General features: G+C 40.3%; 1 pseudogene; it reads right to left on the bottom strand.

Moving 5' to 3' along the window:
* Positions 1–322: 322 nt before the first annotated feature.
* On the bottom strand, positions 323–732 carry LOC102857629 (annotated as a pseudogene).
* Between the last annotated feature and the right edge of the window lie 12,455 nt (positions 733–13,187).

Genomic DNA, 13,187 nt, shown 5'->3' with positions numbered 1-13,187 from the left:
TAATCTTTTTGTTAACAGTAAAGTGAACTAACCGTTGAATAAAGTGAATTCAAGTTACCATTGAAATAAAGTGAGTCAAGTGAGTTGACGTGACATATGGTTTACTTATCTGATAGGCTCTTTTCAGGATTCTCCTAATTAGAGGAAAACTTCTTGGGAAAGGTGAATTGATCTGTTTCGTTGACTGCTGAATTCTCAGTTTCAAAAACAGAAGTTGAGTCTTGTTCGTTCCATCTCATTAGTGGCACATATATGAATTGAACAGCCCTGTAAGGATTTATTTTTTTTTTTTAGTTAAACAATGAGGTACATAAAGACACATTTATGCAACCAGGGCAGAGCCTGTGGATGATTCATATTTCCAATCGGGGGGAAGGACTCTCTTGGTCTTATAGTCTCTAGCCAATCAGTGAATTTGGCTCTCAATCAGGATCAGATGGAATTTAGCTTCCTTATCCTTTCTGTTCCTTTCATCCTCAGGAAGATCAGGAGCAAATCCTTTGGACTTAAGGATTCCCAGGATTTTGTTGCCTGTCACAAAACGCTCTTGTGCAACGCCGTGTGAATGTCTGAGGATCACATCGATCTGGGAAGGAGCAAGACCCTTCTTGGCTAGTTTGTAGATCTGCTCCTTCAGTCGTCAGACATCATCTTCAGCTAGGTGGGGACGCTGCGGAGATAGGGCAGAGCTGACTGGGACAAGCCCTTCCTGAGAGCGCACATGCGACCCATGGTGGCGGCAGTCAGGCAATGAAAAAAAGAGGATTTATTTTTTAAATAAGTTACTTTTTATTGTGAGTTGGGATTATCTCTTCTGTGGATGCAGACAATGCTGTATGGTATTAGGGTCAAAATGGCAACACTTAAACTTTTAGATTGGAAGCAGGAGTGGCATCCACTGCCTAAACAACATGCCTCCAAGAAACTCTATGAACTTTGATAAATATTGATAATTATAAGAAGGCTTCAGGCCTTTTGTTCATAGGATCACTTTGAGTTGTGTTTGACTCGAAAGCAATCACCAATGACAATACTGTGATTTTAACAAAAGTTTAAAGAAAACTTGGATTTCTATTCATTCATTGTTGCACATTTTCCTCCCTACCACTCCCAGTTCACTTTTCTCTTAAAAAAAAGTCATTCATTTTTGCAGAATTTTCTCCTTCTCCCCGTCCCCCCACCCCCACCCTCAAGTCCACTTTGCAGCTCTTATTCTGGGCTGTTATCATGAAAATAATGCCTAATCATATATTCCTTTTAAACAGTTCTTTCCGTCATCTGTTCCAATGCAGTCTAATGCTATGGATCTTAGTGAGAGCAAGTCACTTTCTGCAAAATGACTGATGAGTTCAAGTCACCAATATTTTAGTTATCATTGCAATGCTTGACCTGCAGAATCACTAGTGTTTCACAACTGTATATGTTAGGGAAGATAATATTTAGGTTTATGTTCTATGTGCTTTATGTGTTCTGTGGGGATGGTGGTGGTCCAGCGGGAAGAAGTCGTGCTGCCAACCCTAAGACACGTGGTTGGAACCCGTAACTATTGTGCCAGGGTAAAGATGGGCAGTCTCCTCCCATGCAGTTTAAAGCCTCTGAAAACCAGCTGGAGAGTCAGCTAGGAGTCAATTCCAACTCAAAAGCACACAAGAACAACAATGTGTGATGGACACGCATCCATGGATTTAATAGAGCAAACAAGGGCCAAAGTTATGAAACTTCTTAGCCATAGCCCAAAACTGAGAGAACAGGTTGCTGTACCTGGGAGCTCAGGGTCATAACTGTAGTGGATGTCAAAGTCATTGGCATAATATAGTCCACGAAGAGTTACACGACCAGCTTAAAGGGATACAAGTTCAAATCCACTAGCTTTTCTGTGGTAAAGGTAGGCAATCCCCTACCATGCAATTTACTGCCTCTGAAACCCTCCTAGAGAGTCAGCTCTGAGTTGGTTCTGAATCAGTGGTTCATCATAACAGCAACTGTCTGCAAACACAGTCTTCTACACTCTACCTTGGTAAGCAGTAATTGGTCTTAACAGCCTGTGAGCAGCTATCCAAAATGCAACAACTGGCGCTTCTCTGTATGGGATGAAGAAGAGTGAAGAAAAGCAGAGACTCTTAGTCCACAGGAGTAATGGATCATGTAAACGTCAGTCTTTATGGCCCTACCATCAGAAAAACTAGATGGTGCCTGGCTAACACTGCTGACTGCTTTGGAAGGGAACATGACAGAAGGTCCCTGAAAGAGTAAGAGAAAAAAGTGGAACAAGATTTAAAAAGGCCCAAAACACTGGCAAGAGAAAGACTGATGGGATCTTGGGGAGACTGTGGACATTAGTGACCTTAGGTCCTGAACTAAACTCAGCCTTGAAGCTTAATTTTCAGACAGATATTAGACAGACTTGTCAGGTGAACAGGAAGCTCTGATAGCCTAGCGGGTAGGGAGCTGAACTGCCAAACCAAAGATGAAAAGTTCAAATCCATCAGTTGCTCCAAGGCAAAAAGATGAACAATTCGTTCCTATACTCCTAAAACCTCTGAAAACCTAGAGGAGGGTCAGTTATGAGTCAGTTCCTATTTGACAGCAATTTATTAGAGACATGAGGTTGAACACTGTAAAAGATTCTCACTCCTTAGGACAACCAACCATGTATGTTCCAAAGTGCAACTTTTTCCCTGGGAGAAAGCTCAGAAGACAGAAAGGAAGAGCTAAGAAAAACAAGACCCTTCACAACAGCTAATCACAAGATTAAGTACTTGGGAGTAAATCTAACCAGAAGCACAAAGGACTTATTCAAAGAAAATTATAAAACATTACTACAAGAAACAAAAAGAGACCTGGAGAAGTGGAAGACTATCCCTTGCTCATGGATAGGAAGACTCATTATTGTGAAATGACAATACTACCAAAGGCAATCTACACATTCAGTGCAATCTCAATACAAATAACAATTTCATTCTTCAATGAGATGGAAAAGACAATCTCCAATTTCATTGGGAATGGAAAGAGGCCCCAAATAAGCAAAGCACTCCTTAAAAAGAGAAACAAGGCAAGAGGCCTCTCACTCCCTGATTTTAAATCCTACTACACTGCCATGGCGGTCAAGACAGTGTGGTACTGGTTTAATGACAGACAAATAGATCAGTGGAATAGAATTGAGAACCCATATATCAGCTCAACTACCTATGGTCAACTGATTTTTGATAAGGAGATGAAATCAGTTAAGTGGGGAAATGATAGCCTTTTTAACAAATAGTACTGGCAAAATTGGAAAACTATCTGTAGAAAACTCAACCAAGTTCCACACCTCACTCCATACACAAAAACCAACTCAAAGTGGATCATGGACCTAGGCCAAAAACCAAGGACTATAAACTTTATTAAAGAAAAGCTTGGAAGAACTATAAACAGTCTTCCAAGCATCCTGAAAAATCTACAACCAGGAGAGGATAAAATAGATGAGTGGCACCTTCTAAGAATCAAATCCCTATGCACATCCAAAAACTTCTCCAATAGGGTAAAAAGGGAAACCACAGACTGGGAAAAAATATTTGGTAATGACATGTCAAAATGTTCAAAATCGCTAGCTCTAAGAGAGATGCAAATCAAAACAACTAGGAGATATCATCTCACCCCAGTAAGAATAACAAAATTTAACAGAGCATCAAACATCAAATGTTTGCGAGGTTGCGGAGAAACTGGAGCCCTTATTCACTGTTGGTGGGAGCGTAAAATGGTGCAACCACTATGGAATGCTGTATGGTGCTCTCTCAAAAAGTTGCAAATAGAAATACTATTTGACTCAGCAATTGCACTACTGGGAATATACCCTAAAGAAATCACAACTGCCACCCAAGCACATATATGCAAACTCATGTTTATTGTGGCTTTGTTCACAATAGCAAAGAATTGAAAACAACCCAGGTGCCCATCAACAAACGAATGGGTAGAGAAGCTGTGTTATATTCACACAATAGAATACTATGCTGCATTGAAAAACAAGGAACTCATGAAATGTTATACAAAATGGGTGACCCTGGAGGACATTATGATGAGTAAAATATCTCAGTCACAAAAGGACAAATACTGCATAGTGCCACTGTTGCAAAACAGGATTGACATTGAGGTTGGGGGTAGACTGAGAAAGAGGGAGTAAATAATGTATACTGCATTGAAACAGATGAGTGAGAGAACTGTTTAAAAGGGCTATATGATTACATAATACTGTCATGACAGGAGTCCAGTATGAAGTCTTCATAATGGAGTGGACCTGGGGGGAGGGATTGTATAACAATGAAAGTATTTTTCTTCTACTTTTCAAAGAGAAGAGTGAATTATGGGGGAGGGGTGGGCAGGGAGAAAAGTGCAACAATGAATGAATGGAAATCCAAAGTGTCTGTAAACTTTCATTATAATTAATTTTTTTAAATGGGGGGGAAAGAGTGCAAAAAAAAAGGATGAATGGAAATAATAATTAGAAGGAAGGAAGTAGAAGGAGCGCTGTTATAATATGGGACTTGGAATCAAAGCCATAAAGTGAATTGTGTGGGAATGATTGCATGGAAAAACAGTCAACTTTGTACATTTTTACTCAAATCACAATAAAAGTTACAGGAAAAATAAAATAACACCTCACAAACAGCCAGACTTAGTGCTGTCCAGATGAATGTGTCTCATGACCACCCCACCTGTTACAGAGTAGAACTACTTTACAGGGTTTTCTTGGCCCTACATGTGCAATAAACTTAGGTTAACTCAGTAAAGAGCCTTAAGAATCACTTGAATATTTTGCTCTTTGGGGATTCTTGTACCATCACATTGCTAAAATAAAAGAATATGTGTCGTTTATTTAACTGCAAAGATATCTTTTCCCCTGCCCAAGAGATAATCATGAGTGTCAATGAGGAGGAAGCTGTGGGAACATACATATTTTACTTTTGAAGCAAAGTACAAATAACCAGTTAGCCCTAAGTGAGCATTATTCCTTCAACACCAACTCCCTGTCAGGAGGGGAAGTGAACCTGGGAAAGAACCACGTAGATTGACTAGAAAATGCCTCACTTCTCCAAAGCACCTTTTCTAGATTATTCTAAGACATAGTGCTTCTCCTCCTCTATCATTGGCATCCCTCAAACGAATGGTCATCCTCCTTTCAACTGACGGCTTTGGTGGGAATATCTCCACCCTTCACCACTGGATAGGCCAGCAGAAGGCATGAGGATGGGAGAAAGAAAGACACTTAAAATATGATATATATAGATCTGAGATGAACACCTAGTTTTTCCCTCTCTCGTTTATCCAAAGAGCCCTGCTCATGGAATATTATTGTCAGTGTTTTCCTGAGGTATTTTAAGGTAGTTATTTCCATATGACATTTTCCTAATTGAGGTTGTTTTCAGTGGGTCAACTTACTTCAAGGTCTTGAAAAACTGACTCTTAAATAAAATGTTCAGGGGGCGGGCTCCAGAGAGAGAAGATCTGGATTGTATATGTTGGCAGGAGCAGGATCTCTCTCCTCCCTCCATTCAGAGTAATAGTTGAGTTTTTAAATAACCCCGTGTGAAATGCCAGCATGTTATTCCACCAGAGCATTTTGGTTTTTCTGTGGTGGAGAGAATATTCCAACTTCAGTCAAGCAGAGCCCCATGCGGGTGGAGGGGGCAGCCTGTGTCGGTTTTTCTAGGAAACAAAACCAATTACCGGGTGTCTCCCGTGCACAAGGCCCAGCGCTGAGCACTGAAGGACGCGCCAAGTAGAAAAGTATTGTGACTCCTTTTTCAGGTTTTCCCCTTTCAGGCAATGAAAAGGTGAAATGTGTTCCAGGAAGATAATTTTTCCAGATTACTCTTGGTCTTGCTTCTTGCCAGGGCCAATTAAGGGTGTGTGTGTGTGTGTGTGTGTGTGTGTGTGTGTGTGTGTGTAGATAGAAATGGGAAGGGAAGAAAGGAATATGTGTTGAATTAACAGGAGAAGTGACATTGCTTAGACCCAAATTCCATTTTGCAACCAAGCTTCTTTCATATGATATATTTGACTTTGAAAGAAGTAAAATGTGCCCAACAAGTCCACTTCTAGCGCCTGTAAGGAGGGAGTAAGACACGTCTACTGCTCAGGCTTCTTTAAAAAAGATAACGCAGAGTAAATCTAAAGTTTGAAACAGCATGATATTTTTACTGAAGTGTACGCACATGTTTATTCAAATATTAAAACTTTGAAATGAACACTACCAAGAAAACCCATAATTAAAACCAAAACCCCCAACCTGATGCCATCAAGTTCATTCTGACTCTTGGTGCCAGAGTTTATTCCCCAGTAGGGTTTGCAAGGCTCAGCTTTGTATAGAAGCACACTGTCACATCTCCCTCCCTTGAAACAGCTGGTGGATTTCAACTGCTTACCTTCCTAATCTCTAAAATTATATTAAAAAAAATTAAATCCCGGAAAAAATAGGAAGATTTCCTTTTTCTTCAGCCTACCCTTCCCACCTGTGCCAAAGGAGATGCATTTGATACTTAATCAGAAAGGTTTGGGGCACCTAACAGATTTTGAAGGGCTTTGGACTGATGACATCCTACGTGAGAGACCAAAATGGTCTGGACAGGTTCTTTTTTCACCTTGATTTCAGGTTCAGGAAACAAAATTGCATATTGTGGATTTTTTTGGAAGAAAAATGTGCAGGCCAGCTGAGTTGAAATATTATTGGTTAACATGGTTTCCCTCCCTGGGCTGTGTAAGGTGCCAGCTGCTTTGGGAATGTGTCCTGTGAAGACTCTCTTCTCCCCATCTGAGGCATGCTTTCAGATTTGTTACATATTAACATTCAAAGGAAACTTAGGTCGCCAGGGATGGTCCCAACCTTCCATCCAAATGCTGAATTCACCCCAGCACATCTTATTTGACATTTAAAAAGATTGATCTTATGCATTAAGATTTATTCTGGACCCTTCAAAGACATCAAACCCATTGTCATAAAGTTAATTCTGACTCATCATGACCCACGTGTAACTTGAGCAGAGCTGCTCCTTGAGATTTTCTTGGCTGTAATTCTTACTGAAGATTCTTTCAAGATGCCTCCATGTGGATTTGAAACACTAACCTCTGGATTACCTTATTTGGATCACCTATAAACAGTGTTCATATACTCAATGGTGGCCTTAGGAGGCCACTACTGTGCCCTGGTGCCAAGGAGAGAAGTTCTGTTACAGATTGCCCAGGGCTCTGCCTTCTTAGCTGTTCATTTTTGTCTCAATCTGTTAAGATCTTTGGAACTTTAATTCTGCTTTCTGGCATCTTGTCCTTGTCACAATAGATTTGCAGCTTCTGATGAGGTGTTTCTCGAATCCCTACTGACCAGCATGAAGACAGCTGGGATTAGGAAGCTGTGTAATTGGATAGATTCATCATCAACCTGGAGACAGGCTTTGCTTGGCTAAAGGTCCCTTCCTCAGTCCCATTCTTGCTACAATGGAGAAGGATGCAGAAGGGGAGCATACTACTAAAAATTTGGGCTGACATGAAGTGCGGAAGGAGCCATGAATGTATTGGTAGATGGAATCAAGCCCCAAAACAATCTTGACAGGCTGGAATGATGGGCCAAATCTAAACAGAGGATGACTGACAGAAAGATGTAGAGTCCACTCTTGGCCCAGAATGCAGCCATGGCTTAATTGCAGCATGTGGGGTGAAAGGCTTAGTGGTCTTCACGAACCACAGTGCTCTGGAGTTTAGCAGTATGCGGCTTGTCTGAGTTCACAAAGCCTTGGAGAGAGAGATGAGTGTCCCACTTTCATTGCTTTCATCAAGCCAGAAGTGTTTAAGTTTGTTGAATTTCAATGAAAATTGTCCAGCATTTGTTTTAATCCATTGTTGTTGTTGCCCTAGTTGGTCCCAGTTCATGGCGACTCCATGCAGAGTGGGATAAAATGCTTCCTGATCCTGAACTATTATCTCCACGATCACCTGTAGATTGAATTTATGTAATCCAGAAGGCTTCCATTGGCTGATTTTTAGAAGTAGATCACAGAGCCTTTCTTTCTTGAACCCATTAGGGCTTGCCTTTTGGGGCTCTGTTGCTGTCTTTCCCCAAAACTTTAGCTCAGTCTTGATATTTCCTATTCTTCACAAGGAGTAGTATGAGGCCTTAGAACCCTGGGGTCTTTTCCTCGAGGGGCTGTCCCATATTTACTTCCTTCTGCCAAAGTCACAGCCTGAAGCTGGAATGGGAGGTAGACACAGCTGTATCTACATGTCTAGGCTTTATTGTCCCTCGAGGTGTCATCCGGATTCCTCTCTCTTCTGTCCCTGGTGACTCAACAGCTGTGGACAATGGCTCATGGGGATGATGTATTTTGGCAGATTTTTATAGCCCCTGGATCCATACCCTGGGAAGATAGAACACTTCCTGGTCCAGCTCTCTCCTCCTGCCTTCAATTCAATCCTTGCTACTTAAGTCTCCTGACCTCTTCCATCATTCTGTCCTGTGAGCAGTGCCATGCCACTGAATCTCTCTGACATTTAGGAAGTCACGTCCCATCTGGTTGAGAATGTCAAATGCATGCTTTTTGCTTGCTTTCTGAAGCCACGAATGTACCATTTCTGCCAAAGGAAGGGCCAGTTTTGGTGAAGAATGTTATCCATTGGGGAGATGGATAAATGGGAGGAAGATGAACTGGGAGCAGCTGTTAGTCTGTGTGTCTCTAGTTAAAGCAATTGACCTTTTGCATCTCAGTTTCTCTAGTGCATCCCCCACCCAGGGGAATTGTGAGAATAAAATGAGGCAACTCTCACAGACTCTCGTTCACAGCAGATGCTCGGTAAACTTGAGTTTCCTTCTTATATTTCTTTTCAATGGACCTCTGTGATATTGACTGTGTCTCCTATTGGAGATACTGAAGTGTAAATTCTTATCCCTGAAGGAGGGGTGAGACTAGATGTCAGAATTTAGTGCCTTCAGAATTAGTCAATGTCTATGAACTTGGTAAATTCTAACAGGGACTAAGATCCCTTCTGATCCAAGTCTGCAACTCATGTGTTTATGCCTTCCTAGACACTACTTTGTTCAGATTTTAGAATAAAATGGAAATCCACCTTCATAAGCTAGTGTGGTGTTTTAGGAACTGGGGTGACAGGGGAAAGGTATTGTTGACTGAGGTACCTCAAAAGATATCCTCAACTGCTACAGACCAATTCAGTGTCCTTGAACTTGGTAAATTCTGACAGGTCCTTGCTGCCTTGAGAGAAATAGCTCCCCATCACCAGAAGTGTTCAAGGAAAGGCCACATAGAAAATGGCAGGATTACTGAGAATGGAAGATGGATTGAAATTGATGACCTGGAAGATTCTTTCCAGTGTATGATGCCACTTTCAAACATCAGACTTCAAATGCTAAATAATTGAAAATGGACCCAAAGAATAAGGACCTCAATAACAAAAGGAGAATGTAAAGTTTTCATTGTGTACCAGTTATGTGGAATGTGATGTGGGTATGAGAAAATCTGAATTTAAGCAGAGTTTAATAAGAGTCCCTTAAGTTTATGGATCTTTTTTAGTTAATATTTTTTCTGTTCATTTTTTAAAATTGAGCATGTTGTTGTTAGGCGGTGTTGAGTCAAGTACTATTCATAGGAACCCTATGAACAACAGGTCTGAACTGCCTCCTATCATGTGTCATCTTCTTCATCTTGACACACTTAAGTTCATTGCTGCAGTCATTGTGTCTATTCTTCTTCTTAGGGGTCTTTCTCTATTTCTCCAACCCTTCACCTTTCCAAGCATAATGTCCTTTACCAAGGAATAGCTTCTCTTAGCATGCTCAGTGTATGAAAGATAAAGTTTCACTTCTTTGCCTTAAAGGAGCATGCTGGCAGCACTTTTTCTAAGACATATCTGTTTGGTGCTATTTATCACTAAAAAATTAGGGATCCACATACACAAATTAAAGTGTCAGAAGAGGTGTAATTCGATGCTTCAGACTCATAGAAACATGGTCTGGTTTTGTAAAAGTGGGGCTTGGGAAAATGTACAGTTAAAGTAGTTATCATTTGCTTCACAAAGTTGGGGAGAAACCCTAAAAGGTTACTTTGCTGCTACTAAGAGAGAAAAGTTGAGAAGCTGCTTTATGGATTGAAACAAAAGGGTATAAAGATAAATGAAGATGAAGTTGAGAATTTCTTTCAAAGTCAATATATGATGCGTCTCCCCCGCTTTTCCATGGAAAAACATTGCAGATTGTGGAAAGTATGATATACTTGATATAGGAGTATTAATGAATACTGGATGTTATTATGATTTGACATATTGTAATTTAGAGGAAAGATGTAAGCCCTGAATATTAATGGAGTATTCAAAAAGGGAAAATATTTCTTAAAGGAATGCTTGTAGTAAGTAGTAGGGTTTGGTACAGTGTGTGGAGCTTAGCTTAAAAAGATTAAGTCCTACTTAGTACTCTGAAGAGAGTTATGTATGAAAAAAAGTAGAACAAGAGATTTTGCCACTAAACTGAGGCAAGGAGGCTGATGAGTATGCTTAACTGATTATGACCACCTGGGTCTACTATGAGAGGGTGAGAGAAGCATCAGAACTCCCTTTCCAGGACTTATATTAAAGAAAACTGGTGAATATGCTTAAATCGTGGTGATCACCTGGGCCCACTTAATGAGGAGAAGTGGGAAATGCATAGTAATGAAGAGACAGGCTGGTTTTGAATTGTTCCTTCAGGACTGTCCACCTAGCATGATGAATGGATAAATGAAGAAGGGTTACTGGTTTGTTGACTCTAGCCTATGTGGGGCTAAGCTTGACTGAAGGGACCAGCTGGTCTGAAATACAAGAAGTGTGGACCTCTGAGTGTGCAGTTGATGCCCCTTTGGACCTAGCCAAGGATGGCTGGGGAGGCATTGACCAGAACCCAATCAGTTGAATAAAAAATGTTTCATTCTGTGAGCTAGTGTGGATTACTGTTCCTTTGTTTATAGATATGGGTGCTCAAAGTTTCAACTGTAATAGAAGATTCTTTTGAGAAAAAGACATGCTTGTTTGAGTACTGGTTTGATAAGAGTGGACAAATCAAAAATTGTCTAAAATGGGGAGACCAAGACTTAAAGAGTGAAGCAGCTACCTTACATACTTCCATGAATACAGTTGATGGTAAACGGAAGGTTGAACCTTCAGATAATAAGAGATAATGGCTAGAAAAGCCAAATGTTGGTCTATGGTAGAAGAAATCCTAAAAATTGGCTTATTTTATCATTTGTTTTGGCCCTTTTTTGGGGGAATATGGTCTCCAGCTACCTTAACTGGGGACACATAATCTTATAAATGATCAACAGCTGTGAGACCAATACAAGAGAGTTTTCCACACTGTGAGGTACCCTAGTGATGGTGGTGGAGAGACGGTGAAGAGACCTGGCACTGTTGTGAAGAGATAATAGCAAGGTATAACTGTTAGTCCCTGAATTTGTGCTACAGGTAAGGGTGCTATTTGGTCTTATACAATTGTAAAAGGAGCTGATGTACTGTGGGGGTGGTCAAGTCTGACTTCTGTCCACTTCACAAAGGGGAACTATCCCCCTCAGTAATATCCATAGTACCAAACAAACAGCTGCTTGGTCAGAGATTCTACCTCATATACTCCTGCCCCTATTTCTAAGAATAATCTTATCTGTTAGTTCGCTGTTGACTCACAGACTTTACCCAAAGTTGTGGGTTTATTAGGGAAATAGGATGGAAAATGGAGGAGGCAAAGAATACCATTAATATAAGTCAGAAAGTTCCAAGCCAGATTAACAGCAAGACAGAATTCCTCAGTTAGTCAAAGGACAAGTTTTAGTTCAGCAGCACAAATGCGAGAAGCCTCCAGTTCCTCAATCATTGAGCAAACTTTGATCTTAGAGCAGTTATAAGTCAGCTTTTCAAGGTTTCAGTTCAACAAACAAAGTTTCTTAATTGTGGCTATGTCTCCAATGTTCCTCTGGTTACACCTTGCTACAGTCTCTTCATCCTCTCTCCATGACTGTCATTGCCATTTCTCTAAGTGTGGAAAGCATTTTCTTATATTGGTCCCACAGCTGTTAATGATTTGCAAAACTATGTGTCTGCAGAATTCTGACACCCCAGACCCCTCTCCCTGTTTTTTAACCATTATCTCCCATTATCTGAAGGATCAGCCTTCCCTTTACCATTATGTTCATGAATATATGTAAGCCAGCTGCATCACTCTTTAAGTCGTAATCCCTCTCATTTTAGATAGTCAATTTCTAATCTTCCCAGTCTTATCAAACCAATACTCGGAGAAAGAAAGCATATATTTTTCTCTAAAGAATCTTCTATTGTGGTTGACACTTTTAGCTTCTGCATCTATAAACAATGGTCCAGCCCAGAGCAAACTATTAGGTAACAGTCATCCACACTAGCTCATGGAATGAAACATCTTTCCTTCCATCTGCTTGGTTCTGATCAATGCATCCGCAGCCATCTGTCCAAAGTTCCAAAGGAGCATCAGCCACAAACTCAGGAGTCCACACTTCTTCCTGTGTTTCACACCAGCTGGTCCCTTCTTCACTTGACCTTAGCCCCACATAAACTGTCAACACATCAGGAATCCCCAGGACTCCCTGCCCCACAAACCAGTAACTCTTTTTCATTAATCAATTCATCATGCTAAGTGGACAGTGCTGAATGAACAAGTGCAAACTCAGCCTGTCTCTGCATAACTGTGTACCTCCCATTACCACTTATTAAGAGGAAGAGGAGTGGTCACCACAAGTTAAACATATTCATCAGCTTTACATTGCCTCAATTCATAGGCAAAGTCTCTTTTCCTACTTGTCTTCTATTTGAAAATATAACTCTCTTCAGAGTACTGAGTAGGACTTCATCTTTCTTAGGTGAAGTTCTATTCTCTTAAGGCACACATTTTCCCTTTTTGAATACCCAATTAATATTCAACTGGGTTAAATTTTTACTCTAAATTATATTATGTCCCATTATTATAACATCCAGTATTCATTAATATTGCTACATCAGTATCCATCAAACATATCATACTTTCTACAAAAATATCTAAGTATAACAAGGTATAGCATAGTTAAATTTCATCATTTTTGCAACATAGTGTTAAATTAAAAAAACTTAATCGTATTTACAATATAGCTTAACATTACATTTCCCTTATATTCTTTTTTTTT

Source organism: Elephantulus edwardii, unplaced genomic scaffold (assembly GCF_000299155.1).
Source record: "Elephantulus edwardii isolate Elephantulus edwardi_28Jun2011 unplaced genomic scaffold, EleEdw1.0 scaffold00041, whole genome shotgun sequence".
Taxonomy (NCBI): domain Eukaryota; kingdom Metazoa; phylum Chordata; class Mammalia; order Macroscelidea; family Macroscelididae; genus Elephantulus; species Elephantulus edwardii.
The sequence above is the reverse complement of the archived record's forward strand: the minus strand, read 5'-3'. Positions and strand labels throughout refer to the sequence as shown.